Source organism: Euprymna scolopes, chromosome 3 (genome assembly GCF_053919585.1).
Source record: "Euprymna scolopes isolate OS-2025 chromosome 3, ASM5391958v1, whole genome shotgun sequence".
Taxonomy (NCBI): Eukaryota; Metazoa; Mollusca; class Cephalopoda; order Sepiida; family Sepiolidae; genus Euprymna; species Euprymna scolopes.
In genome coordinates, this window is record NC_136484.1 from 32,911,392 (window position 1) to 32,931,147 (window position 19,756).

Here is a 19,756-nt window from a genome sequence, read left to right on the forward strand (position 1 = left end):
TCAAGCAAAGAAGACGGTTCCAGGCATCATCGCAAATGGGGACTGGGGGTTGCATGCAATGTATCTAGGTGTAAGAGGAATAATTTGCCCGGTGTACTAATGTGCAAAAAAAAAAAAAAAATAATAATAATGATAATGTCGTTCAGCAAATTCCGTCTGTTTACAATATCATTTCAGCTGATGTTTGGGCTTAACGATAAATGCCCTGGAAAAGTCACTTCTAATTGATGCTTAGTTTTAAAATATGCCAACATGAAAGGATTTGTAGTAATTTTAAATGATATCTCTTCTTTTATCATAAATTGAACTCATTAATAAGCAAGAATTAAAATGGTGAAGTGCTTCCGGGCTTGAACAAAGGATCATTCGATCTGTATTTGAATGCTCAGCTATTTGTCCAGTTGACAATAAATCTGTATTTTTTTTAAGGAGAAATGATTTGCTGAGATGTTATTTTCCTGGGCCGGTGTAATGTAAAATATTCCCTTTCTAATAAACCTTTTTTTTTTAATTAGCCTCAGTGTCTGATTGATTTTGTCAGCAGACAAATAGAATCTGGATTCCTAATGGTTCTTACATCAAGTCCATTGCTAAGGTCGCTGGAAAATAGTTGGATAATTCTATTGCTCCAGAAAGTATATTGATCCTGATGCAATCCTTTACCTGTATAAGAGTTAGATACATCCTAGGATGGAATACTGTTGCCATATCCAGGCAGGTGCTGCCCAGAGCACCATATCCTCTCAACAGAGTTCAAAATCAACTTCGAAATCTAGTGAGAAGATTGTGATTGTGATCTCTTCTCTTCCATACAGCCTCTTTCTTACAAAAGAGACTTTGCCAGTCTTTCCCTACCCAATTGTCATTTTCATAATAGGTCCTCGGCTGAGCTCCAATCTCTGGTTACCTCTTCTAAAGCATTAATCTAGATTACTAAAACCGTGTGTAACATTGTCCGGGAACTAACACTTTGTAGCCTCAGTCGCAAAGTAGACAAAAAATAGAAAACAATTTCAACTCGCTTTTTCTTTGTAACAACAAAATTTATTTCCTCATTGTTATAGCCGTGACGTTACCCACATGATCTCAAACATTCTTTACTTCTTTCATATGATCTCGAACATTCTTCAGGTCTCGAAGGTGATCTCCTTTTTAAAGTCTTTATTTTTCTCTAAAAAAAATGGAAAAAAAAAGCTTGTTTCATTTTGTAGATAACAGTTCCGGGCAAAACCATTGTAAACATCAGGTAACAAAACCTGAAGATAACCTTTCCATTTTATCTTTAATTACACGATAAAATAAATTTCTGCATTAGATTGAGTCGAACTCGAAGGCAGCAAACTATTTTTTATTAATAATGGGAAAGGTGTAAAATAAATATTTTAAATAATAATATTAGATTCTTTCTTTTGTTTTTTTCATAACCTAAAAATAAATGCATTTTTAAAATATCTAATTTACCTCAACAATCAGTTAAGAGCATTAAATAAGTACATTACACGGTATAAGCTCTAACGCAAGTAGTTACAGGTCGTTTAATAATTCATAGAAAATAAAATGTGATTACTTTATATAGTAAAGTTTATCAAATATTACCTTCTGTATTTTAAAATTTTAATATAAGATATTTCAAAAGCGCAAATTTTGAGCCCCTCTGCCCTTGACTAATATAGCTAACCTGGCCTCATTTTAATGCATACAGGTGTTGTATATGAGTCCTGTTTAATCAAATGTGTCTGAAGTCCTTTTATTTTATTACATCTGTGCCTCGACAAAAAAATAATTGTTAAATGCAATTAAACTTATTTTATTTACCTCTCCAGGGTTAGACACTAGGTTAGGTGGTAGGTTGAAAAGCTAGTGCACTCGGATTAGTGCACTCTGGTCTACGAAAAAATGTCTGAGCAGCCTGGTTGTAATGTGGGTATTACTTTTTAGCTGTGCAGTTATATTTCGAACCGCTTGGACCTACACATTGTCTGGTACTACTGCAAAGGAACAAAGAAATAAAAATCCGACTCAGCATTTTTCAAATTTTTAAATGCAAATGAAATGCATTTATTTTTGGTTCTTTCAAAACAACGCATTTCATTATTCTTCCAAAGTCTTTTCACACACACATGTGCTTTTTAAAAGTCTCTATTTCTGCCACTTGACACTGGCGCTAGCCAATGCTTTATCACCCTCATATTTATGCATCAATCTTACTTAGCATGCAACTTGCTTCTCTCCCTCGATCACGTGATGTATTTTTCTCCTTTTTTTTTTGTGACACAAGGTCATGCACACTTGCTAATTTGCATACACGCTTTAGTGGCTACTGCTGCTTATATTTTCGCTAGCTAGCTATCATTTAGCTGCTGCTGATTTTCTGACACGTGCCTTCATGCGTTCTGTTACATGGTCAGCATTCCCTGGTATAGAACACCATCATGTGATTAGCAATAAAATAATCTCTTCTCAAAAAGAAGGTAAAGCCTGGCAGGGTTGGCCCCCGGATATCGAACAAGAAAGTTATTATTTGACCAGTTGTTGAGAATGAATCCTCAGCTAGTATGACAAGAAATAAGTTGAGGCAACTTTTAAATTTATTTGAAGAAAATTTTGTGGGGAGGTAGGTGTTTTACGTCATAATTTATATTTATTATCGTTGTAGCCCTGGAAGGGTCGCTAAGGAAAAACATGAACACAGATATGGGTTAGAAAGGTAGAATATACAATGAACAATCATCGTAGCACATATCAGTAAGATGGCGTACTATGCAGTACACATTATTTACCACTCTCTCACCTCGAAAAGATGTGACACAAGGTGGAAAAATGGGCCCAGTTTCTGTCAGACTGATTGTCGAGGTTGGAGCCTCAACTAACATTAATTACAAAGTTAACAGACCACACCAAGAGTCGTACATCCTGGTCTATTTCTACAGCTAGGAAGAGTTCCTCTTTAGTGCAAGGGGTGAGATCCCACAACGATTATCTAAAATATGAATTTAAAAAAAAATAACAGCGTTTGGTTTAAAAAAAAAAGATTAATTTTTCTTGCATGCTACACCCAAGCTGTTTTGAAAACATACACAGAACTTTGGAGTCAGTGCAACTCAGAGACTTGGGTAACTGACTAGTGAGCAATGTATCTCTTCCTTGATCTGAAAAAGTAGAATTTAAGCTATGCTAATAAATCATTTTGTTTTAAAAGATTTACGGATGATGTAAGAGATCAAACGTATCTTTTCCTTTTTAAGCTTGATGCCCGAATTTCTCTCAGACAATAATCAGACAAATTCTCTAAGACACATTTACACCCCTTTCGTCTCTCTGCTAAAAGAAACCTAATGCAACCCTCCAACAAAGATCATGTAGAAATTCAATTATTCTCTGATCAATAACTGCTGATCTGTTTTCTAGAACTGAGTATTTTGGGATCGTACATGCTTCATTTCTCAATAATGATGCAATACTCGTGTTGGATGTTAGTAGGTATGTTAGCTCATAGATATATTAGTTAAAAATATATTGTGCAGTTGTGAGTTATAATCAGGATGTATTATAGACAAAGGTCAGCAAAGATCAAACAGGTGATCTTTCAGAAAAAAGACCTGTGAGAATGAGTTGCTGACAAACTTAGCCTTAGTTATTATATCAGCTGATTAATTGGGAGTATAGGTGGAGCAATCAAGCAGTGTGGCTCGAAGCTTTGGATTGAACAGATGTTTTGTTTTTTTTTTACATAGGCATCGCCACTTATCAAGGCCAAGAGGCCACACGAGGATAAGGGTTAAAGACTGTACAGTAGACAAATGGACAATATAGTAATCGTTAGTAGTAAAAATTCGGTAAATTTGTTAACTTATATAGAACGGCTCTTCAAAAACTTGTTTATTTTAGACTTGAAGACACCATATTGTAGTCAGCTGGAAAGCAGGAAAACAGAAGACAATTCCATAGGCGTGCAGTTCTAAGAAAGAAGCTTTGTTCATGGAATCTACGTTTAGGTTTAGGCACAGATAAAGAGTGGGGGAAATTATTGATAGTGTTTTCTACTAGACGGGTGTTTCTTGTGAAAGTTTGGTGAGGGGGGACCATAGATTGGAGCTCAGTCAAGCACCTGCCATGAAAATAACGATAAAGCAGAGACAAAGTCGCAACATCTCTTCTATTAGAAAGAGGCTGCAGGGAAGAGAAAAGGACATCCCCTATGAGGCTATGAAATCTATTTTGAACTCTATCAAGGCAGGATAAGTCCTTTCTAGCAACTGCTGCCCAGATGTGGCAACAGTACTCCATCCTTGGACATACCTGGCTCTTATATAGAGAATTACATCAGCAGTGAGATATCTATTGGATCGATAGAAGGATCCCACCATTTTTCCAGCGGCCTTGGCAGCAGATTTAATGTATGTGTTCCATTTCAGATCAGGAGTAAAGGTCAAGCCCAGAAGCTTGTCAAAACATGAGGCCTCCCCAAGACGAGAGCCATTCATTTCAATCGATGCCAGATGGGGATCAGAGCGTTAATGATGTAAAGATAAAAGCTTGGTTTTAGATGCATTAAAAGTAACAAGCCACCTCTTTCCCCATTGTACCACTTGCTCAAAATCAGAGAAGAGAGAATCAGAGAAAACTTGGTCATTTATGATCTTAGATGTGCTACCATAGATAGTAGTGCCATCAGCATAAATGTCTACGAACGATGTAAAGATGTGATTTGGAAGATCATTAATATAGATCATAAAGAGAGTTGGGACTCCAGCATTAATACTGTGAGCTTCTGATTTCTGCCCATCAACCACTACTCTTATGAACCTATCAGAGAGAAATGATTTAATAATTGAGAAGACATTTCCAGCTATACCATAGCTGGAGATCTTGTGAAGTAAGCCTTTATGCCATACTCTATCAAAGGCCTTTGATATGTCAAGAGCAATTGCCCTAGAAAGGTAGCCTCCGTTGAGAGATTCGCTAATCCTATGAGATATAATTGTAAGCACATCTGTTGTAGATCTAGCAGAACGGAAACCATATTGTGTGTCACTAAGAAGGTTATTTTTGCTGAGATGGTTGATTATTTAACACAGATTCCAGCAACTTACTCATGACACACAGGAGACTTATTGACCTGTACTGAGAGGGAGATGAGCGATCATCTGAATTTTTAAATACGGTGGATACTGATGAGATTTTCCAGGGTGATGGGAAGCTATTCTCCTTAAGACAACATGTAAACAGTTTTGTAAGTCTGGGCGCTAGTTCTGGTTGAAGTCTTTTTGTACTATAATTGGAATACCGTCAGGGCCGGTTGCTTTACTGGAATCAAGGTTTTTGATTAGCTTGGCAACATCACATACAGATATTTGTATATCACATAGCGTGTTTTCTGATACAGGAGGAAATATTGGGGGTTGGCGGCCTTGGTCACAAAGGGTAGAATTAGCTACAAAGTTCTTAGCAAAGAGTTTTGCTTTTTCTGATGCTGACGAAATTACCTCAGGTCCATTGATGATAGCTGGGATAGAGCACATGCTTCTGTTCAGGATTTTTTTGCTATTTGCCAAAACTGGTGAGAACCAAGCCGCTGCTCAACTACTTTGGACTTAACAGACTGAGCATACAGCTCTCTTGCGTTCTTTATTACTTTTTTACAGTAGTTACTGGCAGTCCTGAAAGCGGCTTTAATCTCAGTACATCTATTATGTTGGAAGGAATGGAAAAGATGCACATTCTGGAGAGAATCACGGCTGGCTATTAAGTTGTTGCTGGGACATTTTTGAGAGTATGAAAATGGTCTATACCTACAATTAACCATTCCGTCAGGTTTGATACTATAGAGGACACATCCTTTTTAAACATGGAATGCAGAGGTAGATCTGATATAAATGTACGGAAGCTATCCCAGTCAGCCATAGTGTATCGATATACTGTACAATGGAGAGGTACATCTGAGGACTTATTACATATCTGATGACTAATGATAAACAAACTCTGTGCTTATAAATAAGGTGATTATTGCCGAATAAATCATCATTCTTCTATAAAAATATGTTGAGAATGCAATTAACTTTTTGATTGTAAGCTCACTCGGTAACATACCTCAGCTTCAAAGTCAATACCTCAGCTTCAGCGTCAGCCAATTTTTAAATGTCTTTTTCCCTGTTGAATGAGGAGCAACTGATGTACTTTGCAGTTCTAGAAGTCCGGAGTTGTTGCATCCCGTTTTTTGTTTTTGTTTTTGGGTAGAGTAAATTTATTGCTTACTGTTTGAGGTGCCACTACTGGAAAATGCCGACAGGGCTGCCCAGGCAATTTTTTATAGGCTCGTCTTTTAGGGGTGCTGGCTTCATTCTCCCGAACCTTCCAACATTGTGTCACATCTTCCTGTGGTGAGAAGAAAGTAAATAACATCTTTTGATTATAACTGATGAATTATCCTCAGACTTGGAGGTCATGGTGATCAACATCAAGGTACAACGGATAACAATAATAAAAAACAGCTGAAATATTAAGGAAAACTCTTAAATGCAGAAACTAATACACATAAGCTACAAGAGCTAACCGAACATAGAGAAACTGCAACCGAAGTAAAACAAAAAGATAGAAGAATACCACATGAAACCAAGAAAACTGAAACCATATAATTGTAAGTTAACCCTCTACCACTTAAAAAAAAAAAAAAAAAAAAAAAGAAAGAAAAAATTTTTTTTAAAATTGCATTAACTAGCACTACATCAAACAGTGGTGAAGGATCAAAGAGGATGGAAAGACTGAGAAGAGAAAGCACTAACCAGACCTCCACTGAATGAATATGAAGAGTACTGGGACCTTGGGGAGGCTTAATGCTACCCAAATTCCAGTGAAGACCAATAGTCATTGCCAGCAAGAAATTAATGCCAAACAGCTGTTGTAATAACGCAGATTCATTTGCAAACGTTATCAAAAGAGGTATGGAGTACTGGAAATGTGGAGAGACTAGACTCCTGGAAACACATAGATTTTTGACAGAGAGAAATCTTTCATGATGTGTGAAAACTCCTAGTAAGATAAAAAAAAAAAAAAAAGAATTATTTCGAAAACCAACCCACATAGAATATGAACATTAACCAATAATTTGGACGCTGCAATAGAAATAAGACAAAAGTAGAAAGAACACGACCACCGGGAACCAAGAGAACTGAAACCACAAAATTACAATAATTTGTTCTGTTCAAAATTCCGGGCAGATTCTCGCCTTCAGCAAAAAGATTCTCGAGTTCAACAAGATGCACCTGAAGGAGGTCAGAGTTTACATCGGCTGAAACGTTGTGAAACCAACACCCAAGATGAGAAGAATAGTTAAAATGATTCAAATAATACTCATCTAAAAAAATTAGAGACGAAAACATTTTTTTCATTTCTGTATATGAACATTTATCTATTCTAGCTTGCTTGCTCAATACCTAAGTCAGACACGACACAACAAAATACCATGTTCCTAGCACCAAACAATGCTTTCTTAGACCGATACAGACATTGCTGACCGGGCAGTGACCTAAGCTTTCCATTGAGTTGCATCAAGTTCTGTGGACCTTTTCAACACAGTGTGGGCGTAAAACGATCGGCAAAGCAACTAAACATTGCAGCATCAGACCACACTTGGGCATATTGATATTGCTCGAGAGAAATTCAATCGATACGACGATATATATATTCAAAAATCACTTTGTTTTAAAAGCTTTGCGAGCGATCTTTGAGATCAATGGCATTCGTTAATAACGGCACTTGAGATTTTTGTTATTTTAGATTTTTTTTTTTTTTTTTTTTTTGAAGAACGCTTTTTCGAACAGGGAAGACAAATCAAGAAAGTTCTATAAAAAAAAAATCTCAGAATTTCACGTAATTTACAGTCAAAATCAAAACAGATACACGAAAGTAATACAATAATACAAAGTAAAACATTAATTATCTGAACGTTTATTATAAAATAAAATTAAGAAAATTCTAAAGTGAATAAAAGTTGTCATTATATGAAAATGTATAACTTTTAAAAATGTGTAAATAGTAGTGAGGGGACGATTAATCGGGAATCGGAAAATTTAAGTTTGTTGTCCGGTTCCCAAACGATTCTTTTAATTGTTTTCTTGACAATAAAACAATGAAACAAACACAGATTTATTTCGGTAAATATGAAGAATTACTCCATCCTCGAAAGTTCCTTTAAAATTACCACTGTAGAGGTTTTCGGGGTTGCTGAAAACGAAAATAATGTTTAAAATTACGGCAAACAAGTAGTTTCCAAGAAATGATAGTTTAAAAAAAGTGAGGGATCACTTTTCTATAATAATTTAACGTAAAATGATCACCCACTTTTTTTTTGGGGGGGGGGGCTTCCTTTCTACCCTCGGAAAATCCTTTAAAATTACCTGTTTACATTTGGTGGGAGGCGGTGGAGGGGCGTGTGTTTTTGTAAAATATCAAACAGTTCTTCTGCTAATGTCGGCACGTTACTTATGTTAAAACGGTTAATTAAACTGCATAAGCACCTGTTAAAAAACTATACAAGTTCTATGATTGAACGAAAAACAAACCAGCAGTTAGTCCCCCCCCCCTCCAAAAACAAAAACAAAAAAAATCATAAAGTGAATGCATTTCTTCATATCTTGGAAACTACTTGTTTCCAGGAATTTTAAATATTAGTGGTAATTTTAAAGGATTTTTCGAGGGTGGAAAGAAAGCGCCCCCCCCCCAAAAAAAATCGTTCACAAAGTGGGTGATCATTTTACATTAAATTATTATAGAAAAGTGATCCCCCACTTTTTTAAAACTAACATTTCTTCATATCTTGGAAACTACTCGTTTGCCGTAATTTTAAACGTTATTTTCATTTTCAGCGACGCCGAAAACCTATTAGAGTGGTAATTTTAAAGGAATTTTCAAGGGTGGAGTAATTCTTCATATTTACCTTTATTTCTTTATTAGAAATTGTTCATTTACATCAGAAGACTAAGAGCCACTGAATAGTTTATAAATCCGATTCCCAAATTTAACATTGATTCTCAGAGTCTAATTTATTTATTTTATTGGTGCATTACAGTAAAGAAAGAAAGCATTACGGGAGTTAACTTGCCTATTCCCTAATCAAACCTTTTCACGTCTAATCACTAAACGTCTCAGAAAATTCACACTTGGTTTTAAAAAAGATTTTTAAAATTCTCTAGACCAAGGTTTCTTGTCATCGGTTTCTTTTGAAATAATAACGTTTTATTGCTTGTTTTCGCTTTGGACACAAGTGAAAAATATAGAATACAAATCTCCAAATGAGTTGATCAAAATCTTGGATAAAATACATTTAGAAATTTTTCGAAATAAAAAGGAAATTATATCTATATTACAAACACACTGCAAAAAAGAAGTAAGAAGTTTCGACATTTGTTACTGTAACTGATAGGGTTAAAAAGAGAGATGATAAACAAAAGGGGGAAGAGGTGGCTGGACACTTTTAATGTATCCAAAACCAAGCTTCTATCTTTACATCATCAACGCTCTGATCCCCATCTGGCATCAATTGAAATGGATGGCTCTCGTCTTGGGGAGGCTCTATGTTTTGACAAGGTTCTGTGTTTGACCTTTACTCCTGATCTGAAATGGAACACATACATCAAATCTGTTGCCAGGGATGCTGGGAAAATAGTGGGATCCTTCTACCGCTCCAGAAGATATCTCACTACTGATGCAATTCTCTATCTGTATAAAAACCAAGTACGCCCAAGGATGGAGTACTGTTGCCACATCTGGGCAGGAGCTGCTAAAAACAGCCTATCCTGCCTTGACATAGTACAAAATAGACTTCGTGGTTTAGTGGGGGATGCCCTTTTCTCTTCCCTGCAACCTCTCTCCTACAGAAGAGACGTTGCGAGCCTGTCTTTGCTTTATCGTTATTTCCATGGCAGGTGCTCGCCTGAGCTCCAATCCGTCACCCCCCCCCCGCCAATCTTTCACGAGAAACACCCGTCTGGCTGAAACTACTGTCAATAATTTTCCCCACTCTTTATCTGTGCCTCAATCCAAACGTAAATTCCATGAGCAAAGCTTTTTTCTTAGAACTGCACGCCAGTGGAACTCTCTGTCGTTTGCCTGTTTCCCACCTGACTACAACTTGGACGTCTTCAAGTCCAACATAAACAAACTCCTGACAAACCGCCCCCTTAAGTAAGACACTCTATCAAAACCCCCAATACTAATGATTACTACAATACTATCTCATTGATTACTGTACACGCAATAACCCTTATCCCTGAGTGGCCTCCGGGCCTTGATAAGTGGTGACCCCCATGTAAAAAAAAAAAAAATATGTAATAAATAAATATGGCAATACTCTTCTACCTACATGAATAGGTTTATTTTTTCGTTTAACTTATTTTAAAACGCATTTTGGTTCAAAATTTAGTGTTACCTCTGTTAAGTTAGAATAAAAATGGCTGCCCCATAAACCCTTCATAAGGACCCTTGATAACCATTTAAAATCGAAGATTAAACAAACGGGCAGAAACACATCAAATAAATTTACTCTTTTAATATACACCCCACTAGGTGGATCAGAACTTTTGTGGAGTTTTTGACACCCCTAACACAAAACTGCGAATAAAATATAAAAAAAAACTCGTAATTTCTCTTTTAAAACTGGGTTGTTTATATTCTTTATGGAATATACTTCCAAAATAAACTATTAAAGTTGTTTAAAAAATAATAGAAATATTATTTTTTATTTTTTAAAAACAGTGTTTACAAAGTGCCGGCGTGCCTTCATGCAGCCATGTTTTTTACGTAACGAAATCGATTGAATTTTACGAGTTAAATTTTTTTCAATTTTTAAACTTTTAAAATCTACCCAATTTTTTCTGTTGGCTAAATTTTTACGATATTTTCAGGGTCAATGTGAAATTTTATGCTCTTTCCAATAAATCGAATATAATATTTTAGACAAACGTTTTTTTTAATTCACCCCCTCCCATTTTGAAATGTCTATTAAAAAGTAAATAATTAATTTACGCACCAAAGTTTTATATATCACAAATTGAAGAAATAAAATATTCTAATTTAAAACAAAAAAAAAAAAGAAGTGTTTTTTTGGAAATTTACCTGTAAAGTCCAAAGTGTAAAACCGGATGCTGTAAATATCAGATGCTGACGACAATTTTTTTTCTATTTCATTCAATGTTCTCTTGTTTTAGATATTAAAAAAAAATTACTCGATAAAGTAGAAATAAAATATATTATTTAAAAACGCATGTATTACATTAAGAGAATAAAAAAAATTAGCAGAATGGGTTTGTTTTTAAACGGCAACAACTATTGAGTGAATGTGTTCAGTTTTCAAGTATGGTGGCCCCAAAATACTAATTTTGGTTTACAGCACGCAATAGAAAGAGAGATTAATTGTGACGCTTAGCGCCACCGAAGATTCAACGTGAAAAAAAGCAGATATTTGTCTCCCTTTATTTCAACTGTGAAACATCTGATCGCGCTTTCTTTTGAATACTTGCCTAAAAAAAGGACATGGAATATAACATATAAATATGGATAAATTCTTAACAATAAAGAATTGAAGTACTCATTGAATAGTATTTTCTATAGGTAAGTGATTTTTTGGAATTTATATATATTTTTTATAACCGAAGTAAGTAAAATTTAGTTGATTTTTTTAAAATCTTTTTTTTTAAAGAAAACCGATTTTTAAAAACAAATATTGCATAATTTGCTATTAAACCTGTTATATATTTTTTTAATTTGGTCTTTACTCCTTTAATTGAAAAAAAATTAGGGTTTGAATTATATTTTTCAAGTAGTTATAAGCTTTGAAAGATAGTAAATTGAATTATTAAAGTTCTTATCATGCCTTTTTAATGGCTGTTTCTGATACAACTAATGCCTCACCATTCAAGGATACATTTTACGTTTTGAAAAATATATGCGGACATTACACGGGGGTTTACAGTTATTTGAATATTTTTAAAATACATTGAACACTTAAGAAAATTTTTAGAAAATTTGAAAGAATCGGAATCGGTGCCTATATCAGAATTGGGAATTTAGAAGATAATCGATAACTGTATCAGAATTGGGAAAAATGGAATCTTCCCATCATCACTAATACATAGTTTTGAACAGTCATTATTGGAAAGTGTGTGATTAATTTATTTTTATTTGATTATTTTGGGAAAACGACTTTTTTCATATATATAAATTTTAAACTTTCGTTATGAATTAAGGCATTTTTTAGTATTATTTGTTTTTAACTAAAAGTTATGTGAAACTGACATTTTTGAATAGGAACTTCTTGATTTATCTCCCCCTATTTTGAAAAATGAAAACCAAAAAATCTCCAAAATAACAAAAATGCCGAAAGTTGAGGCTGAAATCACTCTTTCTGTCCATCCACGCAGCAGAATTATCCATCTCCTGGAGGAAAATAGCTCATGTCGCCAGAGCCATAGCTCCTTTTCAAATCAAACAATTGACTTCCTCGGTAGATAAAAGGTTGTTTAAAGTTATTTAAAAAAAAAAAAAAAGTAGTGGATATGTCGATAATTCATTTATTTGACCTAAGATGTGCTTTTGTTTATTATTCTTTGACAGAAAAATATAATAAAAAATAGTTTTCATGATTAGATATTGTATTTTTGCCCTAAAACATCATTTTAAGAGACCCCGCAATAAAGCGATGGACAGTGGAAATTACTTGATACAGAATAAAACGTCATAACTTCGTGAATATCGAACAAATTTGAATACAATTTTGGGAAATAACTAACCTACAGCAATCCTTTGATCATATAATTTTATTTTCTTTTTGTGACGTATATTTAGTGAAATATTGATATTTTATTAATCTGCAAAAAAAGCGATTGACAGCTTATTAACTGCCGGAAAGTACACGCGAGCGAATACTGCCGGAAAATACATGCGAGCCAATACATCGTAGCAAGAAACCTTGACATCCCTTACCCCCTCCAACACTTCTATATAGTAAAAAAAAAAAACATTTTCTAAGTATATTCTCTCATGAGTTTTGACAATGGTTATTTGATATCAAGATTGTGTATGTTGTTTAAAATCACGTCGGGGTCACCAATTTGTAGAGGTGGGGCAAAATAGGGAAAATGAGAAAAATTAATTGTTTTGAGGAAGAAACGAAAAATGTGTTAAATTGAATTAAACGAATTAGGATTTATTTCGTGAAGAAACAAATTAAATGAAAGGGTAAATCACGTGTTTAGTTTGGCGTGCGTCTCTCGCTGTTAACTGGTGAGAAGGAAAGTCTATTGTAGCAGAGAGAGAGAGAGAGAGAGAGAGAGAGAGAGAGAGAGAAAGTCAATCCAGTTTGGCGTGTGTCTCTCACTGTTAACTGGTGAGAAGGAAAGTCTATTGTTGCAGAGAGAGAGAGAGAGAGAGAGAAAGAGAGAAAGTCAATCTAGTTTGGCGTGCGTCGCTCGTTGTTAGCTGGTGAGAGGGAAAGTCTATTGTTGTAGGGAGAGAGAGAGAGAGAGAGAGTGAGTGAGAAAGTCAATCCAGTTTGGCGTGCGTCTCTCGCAGTTAGCTGGTGATAGGGAAAGTCTATTGTTGTAGAGAGAGAGAGAGATAGTGAGAAAGTCAATCCAGGCCATGGAGATAGAAAGCGTGTGAGGTGTACGTACTGTCTGTTGACTCATGCCCCCACACATAGTAGCAGGTGATGTGAAAGGGCTGGTTGATCCGTCGACCTCTCAGGTTGGAAGCCGAATTGAAAAGGAGTGAAGCAGCTTATGCCTCTTGCTTTTATAGTTGTTTCCAGTGGTCTTTTGCGCATGTGTGGATTTCCTTCAAAGGGGAAGTGACGTTGCCCATGTGTGCGTACGTGTGCGCATATGTGTGCGTACATGTGTGTACGTTAGCGTGTGTATGCACGTGAATGTGAGTGTATGTACACGAACGTGAATATATCTACGTGTGTGTACGTGTGCGCATATATTTGTGTGCGCGTATGTATATGACAAGAAATATGGCTTGAGATGTGAACGCGTATTTTTGTGCGAGACTAGAAAGGACTCGGACAGTGATTACCATCGTTGTATGTTATAGTGATCATACTGAACTGGATATATAGTTCTCTCCCACCACAACAATTGTTACACTAGGGTCGAAAAGTGGGATTGAAACAGTCAGTGTTCTAGAGGAAGAGCCCGCTGACTCTGCAAAAGATGCCTGTGCAGCCCAGTCGGCATTCCCGGCAGAGCGCCTCAGTTGATTAGCAGTAAACTAACTCCTTCTCAAATAGATAAGGCAAAGCCTGGGAGGGTGGACCTCCTAGAACTGCACAGAACCAAAACTACACCGCAATCCACAAGGACCAGATAACTACAGGAATGGTCTAATCGCTGTTGATTTTGGAGGCCGAGGATAAAAATGGCTGCCATTTTGTGGTGATACTGAACTGAACAAAAGAAATGCACATGTCTATTATAGAGTACCTACTTACAATGCCTCCCCACAGAGTTAGACACCAAGGTTGTTTTTTAACGTGGAGAAAAGGAACAAAAACAAAAATTGTCTCAGTCGTGAAGGATTTCTCCTCCACTGACAGAGAACAAGAAATTGAAGTGTAGCATCTGAAAAACAGATACTACACTTTGATAGAGTAAGAAAAAGCTCTCAACAGTTTGGCATAAAATATTTAACGATTGTTTTTGGTGGATATATTTTTAGATTTCTCAATGACTGAAAAGAAAAATGATTTTTATTCTATTTGAATTCGGAGCTGATTTTTCTACAAAACATGCAACTGCTTTTTTGTTGTTGTTATTTGATTTTTTATTGTTTGCATAAACTTTTTTTTTATTGTTACATATTACGTTATGCTTACAATTTATTCTAGTTTTATCTTCACTTACGTAAATCTAGAACAATCTGAAATATTTAACGCGTTCTTTCTTTTCAGCTGATAATACATAACAATACATCTTTATATCATAGATTTGCATAAGGTCATCTAAATTCATGTCTCTCTAAGCTCCATTTTTTTTTTCTGCGTGAAAACAAAACATATTTAAGAATTAATAATGAACGTATATTATATTTGGCACAATCACGTTAACACACCGGTTCTTGTTAGATCATCAAAGTTAAGCAACCTTGAGCTTGGGCAATACTAAAATGGTGACCAGGTGCAGTATGTGGTTTGAAACCTGGAGCGGGATAGGCGCCGCGCCGCCATGTTATTCTTGTTCAAGGCACGCTGCATGAAATAGTGCAGTGCTCGGATGGTTAAAGGATTCATCAATCCATTAATGAACACAATCTATATATTAATACCGTAGTACCTTTAGTATATACATATGTTGCGGTTTCCTGATTATAAATTATTTGATCGAAAAATCCTGTTTATTAAAAAGGAGGATAAAAGGTGATAATATACTACGAACATTAAATTAGCATATGCAAACGCTAATCTAATGTTTGTAGTATGCTAACACTTTTAATAAATAGGATCTCCCGATCATTGAAAACACAATGTAAAAAAAAAAAATAAAATAAAATAAAAAAAATGATGTCGTTTTTGGGCTGTACGTGAAACTGAAATATACCTTCTCGATCTTCTGGTTAGGGTCCAAGGGTAGTGTCTGTTCTATCTTAAGATAGTATAATGATATTATGGGGTTTCCGTTCGTGCTGGGCGTCCATACAATGAAAATATATCATGGACTCCTATAAGGATATTGGAGATAAACCATAATAACCAGACACTACATTAACCAGATTACTTAGATAAATACCTTTACTGTTTTAACAAAAGGGCTACAATAATATTGCAGGGTCTCCATTCATGCTGAATGTCCACAGAATACCCAGCATCAATATATTACCGATGAAAGATGTCATGGTGAAATTTCCACAAATCCTGCTAGTAAGTATCAATTAACCGGAATGAGTTTTAAAATACTAACTCAATACCCAGCATACGGTGGAATTAAATCTCTTCATTTTCGTAATGATGCGAATTTCACAACAGAAAATAAAATCGATATCCTCCCAACAAATAACTGAGAACATAATTGGTTTAATGCTGAGACATGAGTCCGACGAGTAGATAAATAATTACTTAAGAACTGAGAACATGCCTTTTCCACAAGCACCAGTAGGAGTTTGGCAAATACTCAGTGGATAGTGGCGATCAGGCTGGCTTTGGTGTTGTGGGAGGTCATGTTGGTGATGTTCTCGAAGTATGACCAAAGAAAGTAGTCCAGCAGATTCAAGTCGGGGAGGTCAGTGAGAGAAGGGTACAAGTCATAGCACTCCTTCTGAAGCTAAGCTTGGGTCTCTTTAGACTTGTGGGCTGGCGCCAAGTTCTGCTGCCACACCAAGGGTCTGCCAGCTTCTACCAGATTTCACCAGGGAATCACCACACTCTTCAACACATACAGGTACACTTTGGTGTTGACTTTCAAGCTGACTTTGGAAATGTGAAATGCCATGATGTGGCCCTCTCTTGAAACCACACCCAAGACCATAACCGTGGCCAGAAGCTTTTTTGAGCTGTGCCTTCAAGCATTGAACCGTCCGGATTTGCATTTTGAGGGTGCTGGAAATGGTCTTGTTATTATAATCTGGATTGGTAGAGAGCATGAGTTGTACAGTGGTGCATCTCCAATCTCAGTTGGTGAGCATTGTGTCACTTTTACACAACTCCTAGTATGCACACAACATCAAAATGCACATGAATTTATGATAATGGTCTTCTTGTTTTTTGTATTCACATTGTATATCTATATACATCTATGATATTCATTTTATTTCAGTACTAGCTGTCCCGATTTGGCTTTGTCTAGGATTATTCAAACTAAATCATGTAACACATTTATTTCACTATGAGTCTTTTTTTTTGTTTGTTGTATTTATGCTGTACATCTATGCTATGCATTTTATTTTAGTATAAAGAAAAAAATTCTTTGACTCACACAAATAAGAAACCATTTGGAACCGTTTAACAAAATTATTCAGAGTGGAATCTCATGCACTTATTTGGTAGCTTGCTGAGTCACGTTTCATACTATCGGCAGAAGAACGCCTACACTCTGTATTCTATAACCCAATAAGCTGGATTTCTAGAGTTTCTCTGAAACCGTAGGTATCGATGCCCAATCGAATTAATGTATAGTGTAATTGTTGTAGCCCGGAAAGGTCACTACGAAAGACTTGGACACGGATATGGTTTAGAAAAATGTACTTGTATTTACAGCAAGATAGAATACATAAAGAATGAGAGTTGTAGTTCTTAGCGTCAATATGGCATAGTTTACGACCCCCCCCCCCCTACACACACACCATCACGAGAATTGGTACCTCCCGGTACATTTATACAGATCGGAAGAGTTCATATCTTGTGTTTGGATGAGTCCCCACAACACGTATTAAATGTTATATTCTTGCATATGTAATTGAAAAGAGGGAATTGACGCCAAGTAAAACATTATTTATACGGAGGAGGAGAGGTCATAAAAGGCTATTACACTGCAAGATGTGGGAATATGCTGAAAAGGAAGACAAAAGCAAAATTATTTTTCTTTTCTTTTTTATAATAAGTATTACTTGATTTCAGCTCAACTTTTATGCAGTGATCCAATGTTTGTAACCATGTTCCATAAAATATTTCGAGCAAAGACCTCTTCAAAAAACAGTAAATATTCCAAATATCCTGAAACTGATGTGGTTTTAAGCATTTATGATATTGTTTTCCTTTGCATTACCGTCGTCAATGACACAATTATTTTTCAAGCGATAAAATATTTTTGCATCTTCACTACTACAGAAATCCCAGATTTTAGTGTTTTAACAGCATATCAACCTCTCATCACTACACCACTAGAGGAACCATTTTGGATCATAGCAATATTTAAAGGACAATAAAAAAACTATTTTTAAAAATCAGTTCTCTTTATTTAACTTTGAGAAGTATTTATATATACTAGCAGGACCTGTGGAAATTCCACAGCGGCATCTTTCCTATTTCATATGTAATATATTGCTACCGGGCATTCTGTGGACGTCAGCGAGAATGGAGATCCCATGATATTATTATAGCCCTTTTCATAAAACTATAAAAATATTATCTAAGTAATCTGGTTAATGTAGTGTCAGAACATGTCTGGTTATTATGGTTTATCTCCAATATCCTTATCGGAGTCTGTGACATATTTCCATTGTATGGATGCCTGAAGTGAACAGAAACCCCACAATATTATTATACTATCTTTAGACAGAACAGATAATACCTTTGGATCCTAGCCAGAAGATGATAAGGTATATTTTAGTTTCATGTACGGCTCAAAAACGTCATAATTTCTTAATTTTTTTTTTTTTTTTTTACATTCTGTCCTTCAATGATCGGGAGATCCTATTTATTAAAAAGTAGGATAGAAGGTGATAACATACTATGAATATTAAATTAGCGTTTCTATATACTAATGTAATGTTGGTAGTATGTTCTTGCCTTCTATTCTCCTTTTTAATAAATAGGATCTCCTGATCTAATAATTTATGTATTTATGTACGTTAAAGATACTATAGTATTAATATATAGATATGGAGTGGAAGTTTATTTTGATATCAAACATAATCTCTTATCTCTAAGTTTACAAGCAACAATTATTTATGGAATTTTACAATTAATTCAAGTCAGATGTGTAAACAATCCATGTCCATTTGTCGACCTTTCGACTAGGACAATTTAATTAGGTGTGCATCTAGCAATGCTCTTCAGTCTGTCACGTTTTAGTTTTTAAATACGTTCACGCATTTCAATATGTGGCGCCATCTGTCTGTCCGTCTGTCATACTATAATTTAAAATAGCATTTTCATCATTCAACAGGCTAAAGATGGAAGATGGTTGACACATCTTGGGAGGCACAGCTCAGAGCATCCTTTCTTGCTTTGACAGATGTCAAAATTTGACTTTGCAATCTAATAGATAAAAATCTCTACTCTATTTTTATTTCTACAGAAGGTACTCGACTGAACTCCAATTTCTGGTTTCTTCGTATTAAGCATGCACAGCAAGAACTCTCTATCTGTGCCTAAATCAAAATGTAGATTCCATGAACACAGCTTCTTTCTTAGAACAACACGCCAGTGGAACTCTGTTCCGTCTGCCTGTTTCCCACCTGACTACAACTTGGATGTCTTCAAATCCAACGTAAATAAATTCCTGATGAACCGCCTCCTTAAGTAGACACTTTATGAAATCTCAACACTAACGTGCAACGTACTGTACATGCCTTATCCCTGAGTGGCTTCCGGGCCTTGATAAGTGGTGACCTCCTTGTAAAAAAAAAAAAAGAACTCATCTTTTATCACAACTGCAAAGAACTTTGTTTTCTTTCTCAGTGTTCCTAATATCAAACAGAATTTTCATGAATAAATTTTCTTTGCAAGAACCTCCCGTCTGTGAAACACATTACCAAGTGATTGCTTCCCTGTAGGCTACAACATAGTCGTCTTCAAATCAAATGTCAACAAATACTAGTCATAAACAGTCTTCATAAGTAATCAAATTTTGTTTATTCCATCATTTTCAATCCTCTCATTATATTCTTTATCATTTAACTGACAATTTGTCCATCTCATTAACTCTTATTCTCAAATAGCTTTTGACTTTAATGAGTCGTGAATCATTCGAAAAAATGGTACCTTTTAAAAATACCAATTCTTTTCAATAGTATCACATGGGATGTTGTGTGATACTATGATCGT

General features: G+C 35.4%; 1 long non-coding RNA gene across 2 annotated transcripts; it reads right to left on the reverse strand.

Moving 5' to 3' along the window:
• Nucleotides 1-970: 970 nt before the first annotated feature.
• LOC145254556 (uncharacterized) lies at nucleotides 971-13,797 on the reverse strand. Of its 2 annotated transcripts, none has more exons than XR_013863768.1 (3): nucleotides 13,668-13,797; nucleotides 6,256-6,375; nucleotides 971-1,171 (listed from the first exon to the last, which is right to left on the reverse strand). It is a non-coding gene; the product is annotated as an uncharacterized LOC145254556 (long non-coding RNA). The 2 variants fall into 2 exon arrangements; XR_013863769.1 differs by having other exon boundaries at nucleotides 6,091-6,375.
• Nucleotides 13,798-19,756: the final 5,959 nt, after the last annotated feature.